Consider the following 14,248-nt stretch of genomic DNA (forward strand, 5'->3'; position numbering starts at 1 on the left):
CTAAAGTGTTTGTCAATGTGAAGACATTGGACAGGGCTGAAACTGATAAAAGTGTTCGATTCAAAGACCTTGATGAGTTTATTCCCCCTTACCTCCCCTCACGCTGCCCACGCATCTCAAAATACATTTTCTTACTAGAATATAAGACCTTTTGGGTCGGTGGCACCAGGCTGCTGAGTTCCTTAGGTCTCTAGACATCCAAGGGGCAGTGTATGATGTGCACCTGAGCCCGTACTCTGTCATATTTGCATTTAAGTGACATAGGCTTGAGGTGTCTCAACCTTGGCGCTATTGACTTTTTATGCTGGATAATTCTTTGTCCTGGGTATTGAAGGATGTTTATAAAGACCAGTATCCCTGGCCTCTACCAACTGGATGTCAGCAGCATCTACCCAGTGGCAGCCTTCAAAAGTGTCTTGACAAAGCTAAATCTCCCCTAGTTGTGAACTGCTGCCTGAGTCTTAGTAGTTCCCCCTTTGCTGCTATTAGGGACTGAACCAGCAGTGGCTGCTTTCAAACCTGCCACACCCCAGGCATGTTGGCAGACCCCCCAGTGGAATATAGGAGTGATTTGAAGGATATTCAGCCCATTGACGAAGCAGTCAGCGAATTTCTCAGCTGGCTTGGCAAGTGGGTGATGATATGCCCAAGAAAGATAAGCATTAATTAAGGGCCCAGCAGAGACATGGCCTAAGGACAAACCGGAGATTGTACCCTTAAAACCTCTTGGACTTTCTGAGCTACATAGAGGAATAGCCAGGTTTAATTATGTGGCTCAGTGGTAAAGGATCCACCTGCCGATGCAAGACACAAGAATTTGATCCTTGGATTGGGAAGATCTCCTGTTGAATGAAATGGCAACCTACTCCTGTAGTCTTGCCTGGAGAATTCCATGGACAGAGGAGTCTGGTGGGCTATATAGTCCATGGGGTCACAAAAGAGTTGGACACAACTTAGTGACTAAACAGACAACACACACAGCTTCTGACAGGAGCTATCTTCTCAGTTCTGTGTCCCCTGGGGTTTACTTAGTCTGGCTGCTTAAAGCAGGAGAGGGGGATGGATTTTGAGCATTTTTCCTCTGCGTTTGTATCATTGTGAACTGTTGCAGAACCTCAGTTCCTGCAGTTAATTGAAAGAGGATGGAATATCTCAGTGACACAGGGCAGGAAGAGAGAGAGGCAGTTGAGTCAGTCAGGAAGGAGGGATCACCACCCCATCCCTTAAAATTATGAATGGCATCTGAAACACGCAATTCTGTGTGGGTTGTGGTTTGAGGGACCACTCCTGATGCTGTAGAAAGCAACAGGAGTAGCATTTATTCCATGAAGTTTGTGGAATTGTTGGGTCCCAGATGGCAGTGTTCCTATGAATGACACATTTATACTATCCCGCTCTTTCTGAAACAGATCTTTTGTTTGGTTGTGGGTTTTATCACCCCTTCCAGAAAGAATCTGTGATATACTGATAAAATGGAAATGATGACAGTGAGAAAGCTGAAAACAGAATAGTGAGAGATCTGGGGGAAAGTTTGTATACAAAAATAACTATTTCAACCTTCAGAATTAGCAAAGTCAGGCTTCAGTTTTGGCTCCGAGTTTCCTGGCAGTCGAAATGAAAAGGGAAAAACATATGAGTGCTTTAAAAGAACTCGTGTTTCCCCCCTAAATGGAAAAGCATTCCAGTTGATAACATGAAGCTGAGCTTTTCTCACTGGTATCTGAAGGAAGTTTCTCTAGGATCCTCTGAGTGTGTGGGGCTTTCGCAGAGGCTGAAATCCAGAGCCACCTGAGGGTGATTTCGGTCTTGAAGAATCGACTTCACGTCAGACTGCAGTGGAGCATCTTTTCAAAGGTGTGGTTTCACTCATGAGTTTATTAAGTGATGGGTATTTTGGAGAGTGCTTGGTGACCTCCAGCTGATGTTCAGTTACGAGTGCAGCTTATACACAGAGTCTGAATCCTCAAACAGAAAGCTGTTTTTTCTAGCTAGAGATCCCAGAGTAGAGGCTAAGGGAACTCACTTCCGGACCTTGGCTACACTTAACCTGTGTCACATCAGTCATTTCCAGCCTTCTCTTAAAAAGTCCTTTTTTTAATGTACAAGACAGTAACCTCAGTCGGATATAAGTAGGCTAGTTGGGTGGGGTCGCTTTTGGAGTGTTGACCTGTAAGAAAGTCACTTCTTTTTGAGACTGCAGGTGATTATATCCTTCCAAATTTTTAGGACAAATGAAATTTCCCATGGCCTTTACTCCCCCTTGCCCCAAGTAAACCATCAGTATCCTTTAGAAATTAGAATGTTGTCGTGTCTAAATTAAAAGCCCCCAAGAGTGTGTCAAGCCTGGAATGTTTTCAGATTGCATACTTCTGTTCTTGTTGTTGTTGTTTGTTTGTCTGTTTGATTTAATTTGGAAAAGAGCTCCGGTGGGACTCTATCAGAGCAGCAACAAGCTACAAAGCCAGCTATCTGCTCTTGCAAGATGAGAGAGAGAAAGGACCTTTTTGTGGTTGTCCTTTGCCCAAGGAGGTATCAGACTAGCTAATCAACAAGAAAAGTACACTTTTTAATCACATGTCAGAAAAGTGAGGCACTAAAGTTGCTTTTTCAGGTGAGAAGCCTTGCCTGTGGCATCTCTGCCTTTTAGAAGGGCCAAGCTCAAAGCCACTTCTGCCCCCTCAAGGGGAAGGGGCAGTGGCTGTGACCGATATCTGGAAGGTTGTCCTAGGCAAGGATAGGGGTGTCCTCACTCTAGGTAGAGATCTTCTTCCAGCCCCACCCTGGGTTCTTGCCCAGGACTTTGGCTGAATTCTTCCCCAGAGGAGCAAGAGGGCCAGACAGTTGTGTAACCGCCAAGACAGCCCCACCCCCAGGAAGAAAAGTCAGCCTGTCAGCACTCTTTCCCTTTCACATTCCTTGGTTTTCCCAGACCGACAGTTAACTGAAAATTTCCCCTAGAATAATCAAGAACTCCTGTCTTTTCTGGGTGATAGAAATCTAAAAATGATAGGCATGGAGTCATGCAGCAGAAGCATGCTGGGCCCCTACAAAAGGTGTTGTCATTAAGGGCTTCCTTGGTGGCTCAGATAGTAAAGAATCTGCGTGCAATCCTGGGGGCCCAGATTTCTTTCGCTGGGTCGGGAGGATCCCCTGGGGAAGCAAATGGCAACCCACTCCAGCATTCTTGCCTGGGAAATCCCATGGACAGAGGAGCCTGGCGGGCTACAGTCTATGAGGTTGCAAAAGAGTTGGACACGACTGAGCGACTTCACTTTCAGTCCTTATTAAAAAGAGTTAGATGTCCAGGCACGTTGTTTGAGATCAAGGATGCTGACTGGCACCAGTGTTTTTTGTGTGAACCCGAGGGGGTCCTCTTTGGGGGTGCATGTTCATCTCTCCTGTGCCTGGGGCCCCTGCAGTCACAGCTGACTCCCTTCCCCTCACAGATGAATACTCATGTGGTCACCCCTTCTCCTCTGTTCAGTGCTTCTGGCTCTAACCTGCCTTCCGGCCAGCCCTTCTCACTGCCTGTCCTCACGCACCAAAATTCTGTCTATTCCTGGGCATGTCTTGGCTAAAACTGTTCTCCTCCAAATTTTCCCTGCTGCCTGTTGAAATCCTGCCCTCCACCCTCATAACTCAGTTCCTCCCAGTAGATACACTCCGAACGGCAGCGTTTTTCAAACTCTAGTCACTTGTATTCATTATTTTTGTCATTCCCAAGACCTGCTTGTACAATTACTGCCTTAATATATTTTTTATCTGGAGCAGCAGCTCTTAAATTGAACTCAATTTTGGACGTAAACTTGACTACAAGGCAGTAGGTAAACAGTATTTTGTGCTCTACATAAAAGATGCACTATGGATAACTGCAGTCAAAATAAAAGCAGGGCTTCTAAATTCTCCATAAATACCATTATCCTGGCGATGAGACTGCCCTTGGTGTGGAGTTCCCTTGAGCGTTAGATGTCAAGGTACCGAGACCACACTGAGACTATTCTGAAAGGAATTAGAAGAGATGGAAGAAAATACTCTTTTTTTTTTTTCTGGGTGATTCATTGTTGTTCAGTGCTTTGGCCTTTGGGAGGCTGTCTGATTCCTTGGGATATGTGCTCTGTAGGTGTCCTGGCCAAGGAAAGGGTTCCTGTTAATGTCCAGATGGACTTTGGCTAAGTCTTTCTCAAAGTGCTGACTGAACTCTAACTTTGTAAAACAAGGTACTTGCAATGATTCTGTTCATCCACTGGGTCATGGACTAGCAGGTTGGCAACTCCAGGCCAGGGGCTGGGTCATGTTGACCTCAGTCCCCCAGAGGCCTTGGCAAGTATCTCAAATGTGAGCAAGCACCTAACCCAAGGAGACTGATGTTTTAAGCTAGAATATGCTGCAGAAGTGGCCTAAGCATATAAAGTGAGAATGTGCTAATTCACGGGGAGGTCCTTGGCATGGTAGCCTGGGGTGGTCACCTAGAACTCACTGGCCTAGAGACCCTGCAGGTCAGCCTGAGTCCCGTCTACTTTCTGTTTTGTTTTTTCATGTGTTGGCTTCCATTGTAGGTAAAGCTCCCCTATCCACAACAGCAGGCAGCCAGTCTCCGCCGGAAATGCCGGTCCTCACCTGCTCATCCTCCCAAACTCGCACGGCTGGTGTCATGGCCCCCACCAGCACCACCTGCACGGTCACGGCCCGACCGCTGCTGCTGCCGCAGCCTCCGCCACCACTACCACCAGCACCACGGGTAACCCGGTGAAAAAGCAGAGGCCGATTTTACCAAAGGAGACTGCCCCAGCCGTGCAGCAGCTTCTGTGGAACTCATTAAGTAAGTTTCAAACGTCCTCCCAAAAGTGGCACATGCAGAAGATGCAGCGCCAGCAGCAGCAGCAAAGCCAGCAACAGCAGCCTCAGTCTTCCCAGGGGACGAGATATCAGAAGAGACAGGCTGTGAAAGGTACCGTGCCTCCCCGCTCTGCTGTCCATGGCACCCGCTCCTTTTTTCCCGCATGGACTGGGGAAAAATAGTCCTTGTTTTATTTATTTAGTTACCCTTGGTTGCCTGGCCACTGTATTCTGGAGGTCTGATACATTCCATTTGGCATTATTCTGAAAAATTATTTTGCAGCTTGTTTTTGTACTTTTCTTTTTTATTTTTCATTTTATAAACGCTATACACAGGTCTTCTTAGAAGGGGGTGAAATGGATGCCTGAATGCACAAACATCTACTGTATTTTTTGACTTTCTATTTCATTCTTCACCCTTTCTCAGAGGTATTGTTAACCATAAGATGTTTTTCTAATTCATGTATGCATATATATTTATGTATGTGCATATACACATTGGACTGCAAGGGGATACAACCAGTCCATTCTAAAAAAGAACAGTCCTGGGTGTTCATTGGAAAGCCTGATGCTAAAGCTGAAGCTCCAATACTTTGGCCACCTCATGCAAAGAGTTGACTCACTGGAAAATACTCTGATGCTGGCAGGGATTGGGGGCGGGAGGAGAAGGGGACAACAGAGAATGAGGTGGCTGGATGGCATCACCGACTTGATGGACCTGAGTTTGAGTGAATTCCAGGAGTTGGTGATGGACAGGGAGGCCTGGCGTGCTGTGATTCATGGGGTCGCAAAGAGTCAGACACGACTGAGCGACTGAACTGAACTGAAGTATAATGATCCTTCCAGGGGAACTTGGGAGTTGGCAAGAAGGAACTCATTGATGGTATGGTTCCTAATTCCCAGATTGTCCTGTTAAAGATAAATAAAACTGGCCTTTAGATGAAGTAGTTAGGATAGATTTCAATCTGCTGTTTACTGTTGCCATAGGGCAAAATGTCCAGCATGAACTGAAGTCAACTCCAGTGTGTACACAGGGCACTGGAGTTTTAAAGGGAGCATTTGGGAATAGGGAGTGGGAATCATGGGGACTCTATAGAGTCAGAAAATGAAAGTTTTACAAAAAGTGGGAAGGGGGTGTTGGTCCATGTGAAATATCTGGGTTTGCTAACTCTGTTCCCTCTTAAAGGTAGGCTTCTGCCCTCCCATAGAGACTGGGCAGTGGGCCCTATCGTTAGGTGTTGACTGGATCAAGCAGGCCATTCTATTGGCAGCCTTGAGTTTTCTTCAGTTCACTTCAGTTGCTCAGTCGTATCCGACTCTTTGCAACCCCATGAATCACAGCACGCCAGGCCTCCCTGTCCAGCACCAACACCCGGAGTTCATTCAAACTCATGTCCATCGAGTCGGTGATGCCATCCAGCCATCTCATTCTCTGTCGTCCCCGTCTCCTCCCGCCCGCAATCCTTCCCAGCATCGGAGTCTTTTCCAGTGAGTCAACTTGTCGCATGAGGTGGCCAAAGTGTTGCAGTTTCAGCTTTAGAATCAGTCCTTCCAATGGACACCCTGGATTGATCTCCTTTAGAATGGACTGGTTGGATCTCCTTGCAGTACAAGGAACAGGGTCTTCTCCAGTACCACAGTTCAAAAGCATCAATTCTTCGGCGATCAGCTTTCTTCACAGTCCAAGTCTCACATCCATACATGACCACAGGAAAAACCATAGCCTTGACTAGACGGACCTTGGTTGGCAAAGTAATGTCTCTGCTTTTTAATATACTATCTGGTTTGGTTATAACTTTCCTTCCAAGGAGTAAGCGTCTTTTAATTTCCTGGCTGCAGTCAGCATCCGCAGTGATTTTGGAGCCCCCAAAAATAAAGTCTGACACTGTTTCCACTGATTCCCCATCTATTTCCCATGAAGTGATGGGACCAGATGCCATGATGATTGTTTTCTGAATGTGGAGTTTCAAGCCAACCTTTTCACTCTCCTCTTTCACTTTCATCAAGAGGCTTTTGAGTTCCTCTTCACTTTCTGCCATAAGGGTGATGTCATCTGAATATCTGAGGATATTGATATTTCTCCCAGCAATCTTGATTCCAGCTTGTGCTTCCTCCAGCCCAGCGTTCCTCATGATGTACTCTACATATAAGTTAAATAAGCAGGGTGACAGTATACAACATTATACTGTATACTCCTTTTCCTATTTGGAACCCATGTCCAGTTCTGACTGTTGCTTCTTGACCTGCATACAGGTTTCTCAAGAGGCAGGTCAGGTGGTCTGGTATTCCCATCTCTTTCAGAAGTTTCCACAGTTTATTGTGATCCACACAGTCAAAGGCTTTGGCATAGTCAATGAAGCAGAAATAGATGTTTTACTGGAAATCTCTTGCTTTCTCCATGATCCAGCGGATGTTGGCAAGTTGATCTCTGGTGCCTCTGCCTTTTCTAAAACATCTGGGAGTTCACGGTTCACATATTGCTGAAGCCTGGCTTGGAGAATTTTGAGCATGACTTTACTAGCATGTGAGATAAGTCCAATTGTGCAGTAGTTTGAGCATTCTTTGGCCTTGCCTTTCTTTGGGATTGGAATGAAGACTGACCTTTTCCGGTCCTGTGGCCACTGCTGAGGTTTCCAAATTTGCTGGCATGTTGAGTGCAGCACTTTCACAGCATCATCTTTCAAGTTTTGAAATAGCTCAATTGGAATTCCATCACCTCCACTAGCTTTGTTCGTAGTGATGCTTTCTAAGGCCCGCTTGACTTCACATTCCAAGATGTCTGGCTCTAGGTCAGTGATCACGTTATCGTGATTATCGTGAGTTTTCTTAGGTGGGGACTTTAAAGGGGTGGGGTTCATGCTAGGGATGCAGCCTTGAGCTGTTGGAAACTGTGTTACTCCTTAAAGACCCAGGTGTAGGCCTTGCTGAGAAAGGACTCCATGGAGCCTTGCTCAAGTTTGGCCAATGGGAGAATCTTTGTCCCTTGAAAGCAGAGAAACTCAAAGAGTGTGGATTGGGCCCTGCTCCCACCACATCTTCGAGCGGGGACCGCCTTCCCCAGGCAGTGGGGTGACCAAGAACTTTTGCTTTCCCTGCTGTCCAGCAGAAAGTGATCACACAGAACCCATCCACCTCCACCATCACTCCGGAGACCAGCACCTTGTTGTCTCCCCTGGTCACCAGCTCAGGTTCCACAAGCACCCTTGCATCCTCTGTCAGAGCAGCCCATCACCACCGCTTCAGCTGATGTCGATGCAGAGACCACCAAGTACACTAGCCACGTGAGTGCCAGTTGCGTGATAGGGGAGGACCAGCCTTGGATATTTACAGGAATTAAAGGGGACCAGGAAGTGGTGGAGTCCCTCCTCAACTCACCTGTCCTCTTGGCATGTTCCTTGTTAGGGATGTGGTGGGCAGGCTTGCCTGCTGTGTGTTCACTTGTGGGCACACTCTCCATTTAGGTTCTGTCTTCTGTCTTTTAAAATTTATTATATTGAAGTATAGGTGGTGTACAATGTTCTGTTAATTTCTACTCTATAAGAAAATGATTCAGTTATATTCACGTATACTTTTTCACATCCCTTTCCATTATGGTTTATCTCAGGATATTGATTGTAGTTCCCTGTGCTATCAGGAGGACCTTATTGTTTATTCTATGTGTAATAGTTTGCATCTGCTAATCCCAGATTCCCAATGTATCCCATCCACCACCCCAGCCCTCCTCTCTACTTCTCTCTTAATTTGCCAAGTGCTTTTATGCTCACTGTTGAATTTGGGCAAGTAAACCTTGCAGATATCCTTGCTGTCGGATGAGGGCGCTCTCGAGTGATGTTCAGGTTCATGTCTTTGGAACCCAGGGAGTGAAAATCACCACCAGAATTGCAGCTCTCTGGGGAGTCCCTTCTGCTCCCTGCTGGTGCCTTGAACAGCAATTGATACATAGTTATGTTCTATGTATACATAGAATGAAAGCAGGTTGCTGCCTAACTTCTCACTGGGCTTCTTATTAATAATATATTTTCTTTAAGTGTGAACATTTTTTAAAGTCTTTACTGAATTTGTTGTAATATTGCTTTATTGTCCTTCTTTTAAAACCTTTTGGTGTTTTGACTACAAGTCATGTGGAACCTTATCTCCCTGACTAGGGAATCAAACCTGTACTGCCGCCAACATTGGAAGGCAAAGTCTTAACCACTGGTCTTCCAGGGATGTCCTCACACGCATTTTATAGATGAGCATACTGAGATCTGGCCAGGTCACACAGCTTGTCCAGGGTTGCGTAATCCGTGAATGTCTAATTGGCATTTGAATGGTAACAGCCAGCATCTAGAATATCCTCTTGACCTGGCTTTGAGCTGACTTGTGAATTCACACCAGGCCTGCTGACCACAGCTGTCCGGTGTCTACAAACTGATTGTTGTTACATGTGGCTTTTTAAAGCAACCACCCCGCTTAAGAGTCAGTGTGGCTAAATAGATAAAATCCAAGTCTTGGGGTTACGTCTCTTAGTTAGTATTTCTGTCCCCCCGTTTTGAACACAACAAGAATTTTTATCAAATCCCTGAGTTTCAGAACAAGAAGTGTTCAACTATTAGGTGTAGTGGCAGCCTCAAGGTTTTTTACTTACCTGTTCATCACCTTGAACTAGGATTGACTTCATATTTTTTTTTCTAGTGACTTAACAGAAATAAAATTAAGTCTAAACTCACCAGATCCTATTCTTCAAGGCTTGAAGCCTAAGTCCATCTTCATTCTGTTAAAAACCAGTGATTAGCATGCAAGTGTTAAAGAATTAATACAAGCTTTCCTGGTGGCTTGTCGGTAAAGAATCCTCCAGCCACTGCAGGAGATATGGGGTCCGTCCCTCATTGGGGAAGATCCCTCATGCCCTGGAACAAGTAAACCCACGCACCACAACTACTGAGCCTGTGCTCTAGAGCTTGGGAACTGCAACTACTGAAACCTGTGACTAGAGCCCATGCTCTACAACAAGGGAAACCACCACACTGAGAAGCCCGTAAACTGCAACTAGAGAGTAACCCCAATTCACTGCAACTAGATGAAACCTTGCAAAGCAGCAAAGACCCAGCACAGCCAAAAATAAATGCATAAATAAAATTTATTAAAGAATTAATGGTACCACTTGGAGCCTTTCTTCCTAACAAGAGCTGCTGTAGAATGACAAGAGAATTGAAAGAGGGTAATTTTTAAAATTAACTGATTTAAGATGTCCGGTATTGCCCAAATGGCTTTCATTTTTTAATTGCTTATCTATTTGGCTGACCCAGGTCTTTAGTTGTTGTGTGCAAATTCTTAGTTCACACGTGGGATCTAGTTCTCTGACCAGGAATCAAATCCAGGCCCTCTTCATTGGAGGTGCAGAATCTTAGCCACTGGACCATGAGGGGAGTCCCCCCAGATGGCTTCTTGTTTGCTTGCCATTGGTTGCACTTCTTGTATCGCCTCCCATTGATTTGGTCCAAGTCATCTATTGACAGATGAGAAAACTGAGGCTGCCACGCAGCTCTGGCTAGTGTTCACGCCAAGCCAGTGTTCTCCTCTCCTGTAGCCATTTTTATTCCATCTCCTATAGCCCTCCGCTTTACTTGTGGAACAAAATTGAGGAATGAGCTTTTGGATAGGCATTTTCATCGCTGTTAGGAAAATGAATACAGAGACATAGTTTTGGACCTGGGCAACTTGCTTGTGTCTGAGGTGACCCAGAGTTGTGTGTTTTGGCAGAAGGGCTCTTTTTTATTAATGTTGAGTTCTTTGCTGCATTTGGAAGTGAGAATGAAGGTCAGATCAAAAATTCATGATTTCTTTAAAATGAAATGTAACTATGGCATTAGTAAAGTATTGACTTTCATCCACTTTCTAGAGTTTTCTCATTTTGTTTGAATATTTTAAATGGGCCTGAGCAGGGAGATCCCTGCAGTATGACGGACCGTAAAGCACAAAGTGTTTTTGCTGGCAGCCTCCCCCTGTGGTCTCTGCAACAAAGGGTAGGAGCAACATTTCAACAGATACTTTCTTTATTCATTTTCTGCCTATTTGGGGGTTCTTTGGAGGTTACTGTTTTGGGGGTTGGCAGCAACTTTGCGATTACATGTTTATGAGAATTAATTCCTTTGTGAAAATAAGAAAACAGGTATTTCTTTATGAACTCCTCAGCAGGTTGTGAACCACGGTCTCCTCTTTTTCTCACTTAATCCTTGTGCACACCCTACAAGGGGGCACTGTTATTATTCTTGCTTTATGAATGGGGCTCAGAGAGAGCTGTGGATGATAAGATACAATTGCAGGAACAAACTCGGGCATCAGATGCAAGGGTGCTCCTTGTCCTATTTTCTTGCTGAATTGGAGCAAACTGCATAGCACAGCGATGTCTTGGCAGTGGCTGGGCCAGATCTGAGACCTGGTTTGTTCTCCCATCCCCTTCTGTCCCTCCTGTGATGTGGGAGGGGGTGGCAGGTATGTGCCCATTTAGGTCACCGGAGAGCATTGATTAGAGTTCCCTGTGCTGGACAGTAGGTTCTCATAAGTTATCGCTTGTATACATAGTAGTGTATATGTACAGTATGTGCATATGTCAGTCGCAGTCTCCCAAGCTGAATCTCCCCAATCCCCATTCCCCTACTTTGGTAGCCGTAACTTTGTTCGCTACATCTGTGACTCTGTTTCTGTGACTCTCATCTCTGCCATCTTTTTGGATTCCACATATAAGCGACGTTGGATAATATGGTTTCTCTTCCTATCTTACTTCACTCTGTTTGACAGTCTCTAGGTTCACCCACGGAGAAAGCAATGGCACCCCACTCCAGTACTCTTGCCTGGAAAATTCCATGGGCGGAGGAGCCTGGTAGGCTGCAGTCCATGGGGTCTCAAAGAGTCAGACACGACCGAACGACTTCACTTTCACTTTTCACTTTCATGCATTGAGAAGGAAATGGCAACCCACTCCATTGTTCTTGCCTAGAGAATCCCAGGGACGGAGGTGCCTGGTGGGCTGCTGTCTATGGTGGGGCACAGAGTCGGACATGACTGAAGCGGCATAGCAGCAGCAGCAGATTCACCCACATCTCTGCACACGGCACTGTTTCATGCCTTGTAATGGGTGAGCAATACGTTGTTGCATATATGTACATCTTCTATATACATTCCTCTGTCAATTTACATTTTTGGTTTTGTCCCTGCCCTGGTTATTGTAAATAGCGCTACAGTGAACACTGGGGTGCGTGCATCCCTTTGAATTATGGTTTTCTCCAGATACAGGCCTAGGAGTAGGATTGCTGGGTCACATGGTAGCTTATTTTCAGTTTTTAAGAAGCATCCATATAGTTCTCCTTAGTGGCTATACCAGTTTACATTCGCACCAACTACTTAGGAGGGTTCCCTTTTCTTCATACTGTTTCCAGCGTTTATAGTTTCAGATTTTTTGATGATGGCCATTCTGATTGGTGTCAGGTTGACTCCTCACGGTAGTTTTGATTTGCATTTGTCTAATAATTAGTTTCGTTAAGCACCTTTTCATGTGTTTGTGGGCCATCTGTATGTCTTCTTTGGAGAAATGTCTATTGAGATCTCCGCCCGCCCCCGCCCATTTTTTGATTGGGTTATTTGGTTTTTGTTTGTTGTTGTTGTTTGTTTTTATATATTGAGCTTCAGTTCAGTTCAGTTCAGTTCAGCTCAGTCGCTCAGTCGTGTCTGACTCTCCGCGACCCCATGAATCACAGCACGCCAGGCCTCCCTGTCCATCATCAAATCCCGGAGTTCACTCAAACTCATGTCCACAGAGTCGGTGATGCCATCCAGCCATCTCACTCTCGGTCATCCCCTTCTCCTCCCGCCCCCAACCTTTCCCAGCATCAGGGACTCTTCCAGTGAGTCAACTCGTCGCATGAGGTGGCCAAAGTATTGCAGCTTCAGCTTTAGCATCAGTGCTTCCAATGAACACCCAGGATCGATCTCCCTTAGAATGGACTGGTTGGATCTCCTGGCGGTACAAGGGACTCTCAAGAGGCGTCTCCAACACCACATTTTAAAAGCATCAATTCTTCGGCGATCAGCTTTCTTCACAGTCCAACTCTCACATCCATACATGACCACAGGAAAAACCATAGCCTTGACTAGACGGACCTTGGTTGGCAAAGTAATGTCTCTGCTTTTCAATATATTATCAAGGTTGGTCATAACTTTTCTTCCAAGGAGTAAGCGTCTTTTAATTTCCTGGCTGCAATCAGCATCTGCAGTGATTTTGGAGCCCCAAAAAATAAAGTCTGACACTGTTTCCACTGTCTTTCCATCTATTTTCCATGAAGTGATGAGACCAGATGCCATGATCTTTGTTTTCTGAATGTTGAGCTTCAAGCCAACCTTTTCACTCTCCTCTTTCACTTTCAACAAGAGGCTTTTGTGTTCCTCTTCACTTTCTGCCATAAGGGTAGTGTCATCTGCATATCTGAGGTTATTGATATTTCTCCCAGCAATCTTGATTCCAGCTTGTGCTTCTTCCAGCCAGGCGTTCCTCATGATGTACTCTGTATATAAGTTAAATAAGCAAGGTGACAATATACAGCCTTGACGCACTCATTTTCCGATTTGGAACCAGTCTGTTGTTCCATGTACAGTTCTGACTGTTGCTTCCTGAGCTGCATACAGGTTTCTCAAGAGGCAGGTCAGGTGGTCTGGAAGTCCCATCTCTTTCAGAATGTTCCACAGTTTATTCTGATCCACACAGTCAAAGGCTTTGGCATAGTCAATGAAGCAGAAATAGATTTTTTTCTTGAACTCTCTTGCTTTCTCCATGATCCAGCGGATGTTGGCAATTTGATCTCTGGTGATTCTGCCTTTTCTAAAACCTGCTTGAATATCTGGGAGTTCACGGTTCACATATTGCTGAAGCCTGGCTTGGAGAATTTTGAGCATGACTTTACTAACGTTTGAGATGAGTGCAATTGTGCAGTAGTTTGAACATTCTTTGGCATTGCCTTTCTTTGGGATTAGAATGAAGACTGACCTTTTCCGGTCCTGTGGCCACTGCTGAGTTTTCCCAATTTGCTGGCATATTGAGTGCAACACTTTCACAGCATCATCTTTCAAGTTTTGAAATAGCTCAATTGGAATTCCATCACCTCCACTAGCTTGGTTCGTAGTGATGCTTTCTAAGGCCCACTTGACTTCACATTCCAAGATGTCTGGCTCTAGGTCAGTGATCACGTTATCGTGACTATCTTGGTCGTGAAGATATTTTCTGTACCGTTCTTCTGTGTATTCTTGCCACCTCTTCTTAATATCTTCTGCTTCTGTTAGGTCCATACCATTTCTGTCCTTTATCGAGCCCATCTTTGCATGAAATGTTCCCTTGGAATCTCTAATTTTCTTCAAGACATCTCTTGTTTTCCCTATTCTG

The 14,248-nt window shown here is 45.2% G+C and overlaps 1 pseudogene; it reads left to right on the forward strand.

The window, feature by feature from the left end:
* The window catches only part of LOC129557910 (MYND-type zinc finger-containing chromatin reader ZMYND8-like), a 33,328-nt pseudogene that overhangs the window by 4,389 nt on the left and 14,691 nt on the right, over window positions 1-14,248 (forward strand).

Source organism: Moschus berezovskii, chromosome Y (genome assembly GCF_049115385.1).
Source record: "Moschus berezovskii isolate FMDL1 chromosome Y, NW_MosBer_1.0, whole genome shotgun sequence".
Lineage (NCBI taxonomy): Eukaryota > Metazoa > Chordata > Mammalia > Artiodactyla > Moschidae > Moschus > Moschus berezovskii.